The sequence below is a fragment of the Lepisma saccharinum genome, chromosome 5 (genome assembly GCF_977018435.1).
Source record: "Lepisma saccharinum chromosome 5, izLepSacc3.1, whole genome shotgun sequence".
Classification (NCBI taxonomy): Eukaryota; Metazoa; Arthropoda; class Insecta; order Zygentoma; family Lepismatidae; genus Lepisma; species Lepisma saccharinum.
In genome coordinates this window covers 81817398-81825308 of record NC_139233.1, presented here as the reverse complement: position 1 = coordinate 81825308, position 7911 = coordinate 81817398, and positions in this window count along the sequence as shown.

Genomic DNA, 7911 nt, shown 5'->3' with positions numbered 1-7911 from the left:
AGTGGTCAGATCCACAATCTGCCCCTCTGCAGCTACTGATATCTGTTATATCTGATGAGTGTCTGTCATCTATTATCACATGATCTATCTGGATTTTTGTCTCCCCATCTAGTGAAATCCAGGTTTCCTTCTTTATGTTTTTTCTTTGTAGCTGAGTACTTTTAACCACCATTGTTTGACTTACGGCAAAGTCTATTATACGTAGTCCATTAACATTACTTTCACTGTGTAAACTTTCTTTGCCAATTGTTTTTCTAAAAATGTCTTCTTTTCCTATTTTGGCATTTACATCTCCAATTATTAAATTTACATCATGTTGTGGTGCTGTATCGTATACGTACTCCAATTTATCATAAAACTTATCTTTGGTCTCGTCATCAGTCTCTTCATTTGATGAATAAACACAGATTGCTGTGATATTAAACAGTCTCCCTTTGACCCTCATGGTGCATATTCTCTCATTTATTGGTGTGAAGTCTATTATAGCATTCTTCGTTTTCTTATCAACGATAAACCCTGTTCCATATTTCTTTCCGTTTCCACCACTGTTGAACACTATGTCGTTTTCTGACCTGAAAGTGGACTGTCCTTTCCACCTTTTCTCTTGCACTGCCATTATATTGATCCCATATTTCTCAGCAATTTCTTTAACTACTCTCAGTGCCCCTGGTTTCTTTAAGGTGCGTACATTCCATGTTGCGATACTAATTGTCCTTTATTTATTGACCGTTCTCAGGTTCCTGGTCTGTCCTTGTCGTTTTCTTATAAAGCCATCGTTTCGAGGCTCGCCTATTGGCTTCTCATCAGATTGTTCTTTTACAAGGTAAGGGTGTCGGCCTTACAAGAAAATCTTCTCTGGCTTGGCCTATAGTGAGAAAGAGTTTCAAGCGAATATCAGACTTGAACACGAATTTTTCAAATATCAAGTTTTTAACCTATACACGATATGTGAGAAATAAAACGCTTTTCAGACTCTGAAAAACATAATCATACAACATTTCTAAGAAAATCATATCTGGCATGTTATGTAGAGAAAATGAGTTTCAAACGAATAACAGCATTGAACACGAATTTCCCGAAAAATCAAGTATTCATCCTATTATCCAAATGTCAGAATTAAAACTCTTTTCAGGTTCTGAAAAGCATAATAATTAAACATTTTAATGAAAATCAACTCTGGCTTGGTCTGTAGAGAAAATGAATTTCAAAGGAGTACTAGAATTGAACGTGAATTAATCGAAAAATCAAGTTTTCATCCTATAGTCGAAATGTCAGAATTAAAACGCATTTTCAGGCTCTGAGAAGCATAATAATTCAACATTCTAAAGAAAATCATCTCTGGCTTGGTCTGTGAAGAAAATGAGTTTCAAACGAGTACTAGAATTGAACGTGAATTTCTCGAAAAATCAAGTTTTCATCCTAAGGTTGAAGTGTCATAATTACAACGTTTTTCAGGCTCTGAAAAGCATAATAATTCAACATTTTAAAGAAAATCATCTCTGGCTTGGTTTGTAGAGAAAATGAGTTTCAAACGAGTACTAGAATTGAAAGTGAATTTATCGAAAAATCAAGTTTTGATCCTATAGTCGAAATGTCAGATTTAAAACCCTTTTCACGCTCTGAAAAACATAAAAATACAACATTCTTAGGAATATCATCTCTGGTTTGGTCTGTAAAGAAAATGAGTTTCAAACGAGTATGAGCATTGAACACGAATCCTATAGGCGAAATGTCAGAATTAAAATGCTTTTTAGGCTCTGAAAATCATAATAATACAACATTTTTATCAAAATTATTTCTGGCTTACTTACTTACTCCTTGCCGCTACAGCTCTTGCAGTGCCTTGGCCTCCTCCACGACGAGCCTCCAGTCGTCTCGATCCATCGCCTTCCTCCCCCTTCTCCGGACTTTCAGTTTTCTCAGGTCTCCCTCTATATCTTCGAGCCATCTTTTTCTAGGTCTTCCTTTTAATCTTCTTCCACCTGGTCCTCCTGTTAACACCGTCTTTGGCACTCTACAATCTTCCATTCGCCATACATGTCCCAGCCATCTAATTCGTCCACACTTGATCTCTGTTACAATATCTGAATTATTATATAGTTCTTGTATTTCATCGTTTGTTCTCATCCACCAAAACTCCTCCTCTCTCACCGGCCCAAAAATTCTTCTCAAAATCTTCCGCTCCCATCCTCTTAGCAACTCCTCGTCCTTTTCCACTAACGTCCAAGTTTCTGACCCATATGTCACTACTGGGCGTACAATTGTTTTGTTTTGTATATATTAATCTGGTTTTTTCTGCTTATATCTTTTAAAGGAGAAGACTTTCTTGAGTCCCAGTGAACATCTATTGACTGCAGCTATTCTTGCCTTACTTTCCTCAGATACATTGTTTGTTTTGTTTATTATAGATCCTAAGTACTTAAACTTATCACATTTTTCAAATTCTTTATCTCCTACCTTTTTTCGTTCTTTCATAAGCTGTGGTCTCTTTTCTTGATTCAAGCATGTATTTAGTCTTTTGTACATTGATTAGTAATCCAATATTCTCTGCATTCTCTACTAGTTTTTAAATTGTTATTTAGTTCTGTTTTTGTTTTTTTCGTGATATGAGATCAATATCAACTGCATAAGCTAGGCACTGACTCATCCTGTTAAAGATTGAACCTCCTGGATTTATGCTTAAATGTCTAATTGCCTTTTCCAATGTTATATTGAATAACAGGGTTGACATAACATCTCCTTGTTTCACTCCTCTCTCTATTTGGAAATCTCTTGAAAGTTCTCCTTCAATCTTTACCTTATTTGTTGTATTGCTTAATGTCATTCCTGTTAATTTAAATAATTTCATTGGTATTTTCATTTCTTTCATGATTTTTAGGAGTCTGTTTCTCTTGACGCTGTCATATGCCTGTCTGAAGTCTATGAAAAGTTGATGCAGGTCTATATTGTATTCATAGCATTTTCCATTATCATTCTAATTGAATAAATTTGATCTGTAGTTGACCTATTTCTCCTAAAACCACATTGATAATCTCCAATCATCTTTTCAGCTAGTGGTGTGAGTCTCCCGACTAGTATCTTAGCAAATGCTTTATATGCCATATTGAGGAGTGTGATACCTCTGAAGTTTTCACATACTGTTTTGTCTTTACTTTTATGTATTGAACATATAATTCCTCTTCCCCATTGTTGTGGCATTCTTTCTTCTTCCCATATTTGTTTGTATAGTTGTTCTAATTTATCCACTACAATGTTCCCTTCTAAGTTCAATAGTTCTGCATTTATAATATCGTCACCTAAGTCTTTATTGTTTGCTAGTTCTCTAATTGCTTCTTTAACCTCTTGCCTTGAAGGGGGCTTAATCAAATCTTTAGTAGTCTCTTCCATTTCCATGTCAGCTTCATCTTCCTCTTCCATCCTCAAGGTTCTTTTTTCCACTCTATCTCCCATATCCTCATTCTCCTTATCTAGTTCATTCTTATCTCCATTCAAACGTTCACTAAAGTACTCTGCCCATCTGTTCAAAATACCTTCCTTATCTCCTATCAGATTGCACTCCTTATCTTTGCAAAATGCAACTCTAGGTTGAAATCCTTTCTTCTCTTCTTTCAGTTTCAAGAAGTAATCTCTCTTTTCCTTAACTTTCCATGTCGTTTCTATCTCTACTAATTTTTGCTTGTCGTACTCTCATTTCATTCTTCTGCACATTTTATCGGCCAAACTTCTCTTCTCTTTGAACACTTGTCTATTTCCTTTTGTATTTCTGTTTATAGTCTTTAATGTTGCGTCCTTTCTTTCTTTTATAGCTTTATAGCATTCCTCATCCCACCAATCGTTTCTTCTCTTGCATTCTTCTTACCCAGTACCTTTTATGCAGGTTGTTGAATGCTGTCTCTTATTGCTTTCCATCTTCCCTCTATATCAGAATCTTGCCATTCCTCTTCCTTCTAATCCAATCTCTTCTTAAATGTCTCTTTATATCTTACACTCTATCTTTTATCTTTTATTACTTTCGTTGTAACATATTTTTCCTGTTTCTTTCCTTTACTATTTCTATAACAGGCGATTCTTTGTCTATATTTGATTCTGACTAGAAAGTGGTCAGATCCACAATCTGCCCCTCTGCAGCTACTGATATCTGTTATATCTGATGAGTGTCTGTCATCTATTATCACATGATCTATCTGGATTTTTGTCTCCCCATCTGGTGAAATCCAGGTTTCCTTCTTTATGTTTTTTCTTTGTAGCTGAGTACTTTTAACCACCATTGTTTGACTTACGGCAAAGTCTATTATACGTAGTCCATTATCATTACTTTCACTGTGTAAACTTTCTTTGCCAATTGTTTTTCTAAAAATGTCTTATTTTCCTATTTTGGCATTTACATCACCAATTATTAAATTTACAACATGTTGTGGTGCTGTATCGTATACCTACTCCAATTTATCATAAAACTTATCTTTCGTCTCGTCATCAGTCTCTTCATTTGATGAATAAACACAGATTGCTGTGATATTAAACAGTCTCCCTTTGACCCTCATGGTGCATATTCTCTCATTTATTGGTGTGAAGTCTATTATAGCATTCTTCGTTTTCTTATCTACGATAAACCCTGTTCCATATTTCTTTCCGTTTCCACCACTGTTGAACACTATGTCGTTTTCTGACCTGAAAGTGGACTGTCCTTTCCACCTTTTCTCTTGCACTGCCATTATATGGATTCCATATTTCTCAGCAATTTTTCTAACTACTCTCAGTGCCCCTGGTTTCTTTAAGTTGCGTACATTCCATGTTGCGATACTAATTGTCCTTTCTTTATTGACCGTTCTCATGTTCCTGGTCTGTCCTTGTCTTTTTTCTTATAAATCCATCGTTTCGAGGCTCGCCTATTCGCTTCTCATCAGATTGTTCTTTTACAAGGTAAGGGTGTCGGCCTTCCAAGAAAATCTTATCTGACTTGGCCTATAGTGAGAAAGAGTTTCAAGCGAATATCAGACTTGAACACGAATTTTTCAAATATCAAGTTTTTAACCTATACACGATATGTCAGAAATAAAACGCTTTTCAGACTCTGAAAAACATAATCATACAACATTTCTAAGAAAATCATATCTGGCATGTTATGTAGAGAAAATGAGTTTCAAACGAATATCAGCATTGAACACGAATTTCCCGAAAAATCAAGTATTCATCCTATTATCCAAATGTCAGAATTAAAACTCTTTTCAGGTTCTGAAAAGCGTAATAATTAAACATTTTAATGAAAATCAACTCTGGCTTGGTCTGTAGAGAAAATGAATTTCAAAGGAGTACTAGAATTGAACGTGAATTAATCGAAAAATCAAGTTTTCATCCTATAGTCGAAATGTCAGAATTAAAACGCATTTTCAGGCTCTGAGAAGCATAATAATTCAACATTCTAAAGAAAATCATCTCTGGATTGATCTGTGAAGAAAATGAGTTTCAAACGAGTACTAGAATTGAACGTGAATTTCTCGAAAAATCAAGTTTTGATCCTAAGGTTGAAATGTCATAATTACAACGCTTTTCAGGCTCTGAAAAGCATAATAATTCAACATTTTAAAGAAATTCATCTCTGGCTTGGTCTGTAGAGAAAATGAGTTTCAAACGAGTACTAGAATTGAACGTGAATTTATCGAAAAATCAAGTTTTGATCCTATAGTCGAAATATCAGAATTAAAACCCTTTTCACGCTCTGAAAAGCATAAAAATACAACAATCTTATGAAAATCATCTCTGGTTTGGTCTGTATAGAAAATGAGTTTCAAACGAGTATCAGCATTGAACACGAATCCTATAGGCGAAATGTCAGAATTAAAATGCTTTTTAGGCTCTGAAAATCATAATAATACAACATTTTTATCAAAATTATTTCTGTCTTACTTACTTACTCCTTGCCGCTACAGCTCTTGCAGTGCCTTGGCCTCCTCCACGACGAGCCTCCAGTCGTCTCGATCCATCGCCTTCCTCCTCCTTCTCCGGACTCCCAGTTTTCTCAGGTCTCCCTCTATATCTACGAGCCATCTTTTTCTAGGTCTTCCTTTTCCTCTTCTTCCACCTGGTCCTCCTGTTAACACCGTCTTTGGCACTCTACAATCTTCCATTCGCCATACATGTCCCAGCCATCTAATTCGTCCACACTTGATCTCTGTTACAATATCTGAATTATTATATAGTTCTTGTATTTCATCGTTTGTTCTCATCCACCAAAACTCCTCCTCTCTCACCGGCCCAAAAATTCTTCTCAAAATCTTCCGCTCCCATCCTCTAAGCAACTCCTCGTCCTTTTCCACTAACGTCCAAGTTTCTGACCCATATGTCACTACTGGGCGTACAATTGTTTTGTATATATTAATCTGGTTTTTTCTGCTTATATCTTTGGAGGAGAAGACTTTCTTGAGTCCAAGTGAACATCTATTGACTGCAGCTATTCTTGCCTTACTTTCCTCAGATACATTGTTTGTTTTGTTTATTATAGATCCTAAGTACTTAAACTTATCACATTTTTCAAATTCTTTATCTCCTACCTTTTTCGTTCTTTCATAAGCTGTGATCTCTTTTCTTGATTCAAGCATGTATTTAGTCTTTTGTACATTGATTAGTAATCCAATATTCTCTGCATTCTCTACTAGTTTTTAAATTCGTTATTTAGTTCTGTTTTTGTTTTTTTCGTGATATGAGATCAATATCAACTGCATAAGCTAGGCACTGACTCATCCTGTTAAAGATTGAACCTCCTGGATTTATGCTTAAATGTCTAATTGCCTTTTCCAATGTTATATTGAATAACAGGGTTGACATAACATCTCCTTGTTTCACTCCTCTCTCTATTTGCAAATCTCTTGAAAGTTCTCCTTCAATCTTTACCTTATTTGTTGTATTGCTTAATGTCATTCCTGTTAATTTAAATAATTTCATTGGTATTTTCATTTCTTTCATGTTTTTTAGGAGTCTGTTTCTCTTGACGCTGTCATATGCCTGTCTAAAGTCTATGAAAAGTTGATGCAGGTCTATATTGTATTCATAGCATTTTCCATTATCATTCTAATTGAATAAATTTGATCTGTAGTTGACCTATTTCTCCTAAAACCACATTGATATTCTCCAATCATCTTTTCAGCTAGTGGTGTGAGTCTCCCGACTAGTATCTTAGCAAATGCTTTATATGCCATATTGAGGAGTGTGATACCTCTGAAGTTTTCACATACTGTTTTGTCTTTACTTTTATGTATTGAACATATAATTCCTCTTCCCCATTGTTGTGGCATTCTTTCTTCTTCCCATATTTGTTTGTATAGTTGTTCTAATTTATCCACTACAATGTTCCCTCCTAAGTTCAATAGTTCTGCTTTTATAATATCGTCACCTAAGTCTTTATTGTTTGCTAGTTCTCTAATTGCTTCTTTAACCTCTTGCCTTGAAGGGGGCTTAATCAAATCTTTAGTAGTCTCTTCCATTTCCATGTCAGCTTCATCTTCCTCTTCCATCCTCAAGGTTCTTTTTTCCACTCTATCTCCCATATCCTCATTCTCCTTATCTAGTTCAGTCTTATCTCCATTCAAACGTTCACTAAAGTACTCTGCCCATCTGTTCAAAATACCTTACTTATCTCCTATAAGATTGCACTCCTTATCTTTGCAAAATGCAACTCTAGGTTGAAATCCTTTCTTCTCTTCTTTCAGTTTCAAGAAGTAATCTCTCTTTTCCTTAACTTTCCATGTCGTTTCTATCTCTACTAATTTTTGCTTGTCGTACTCTCATTTCATTCTTCTGCACATTTTATCGGCCAAACTTCTCTTCTCTTTGAACACTTGTCTATTTCCTTTTGTATTTCTGTTTATAGTCTTTAATGTTGCGTCCTTTCTTTCTTTTATAGCTTTATAGCATTCC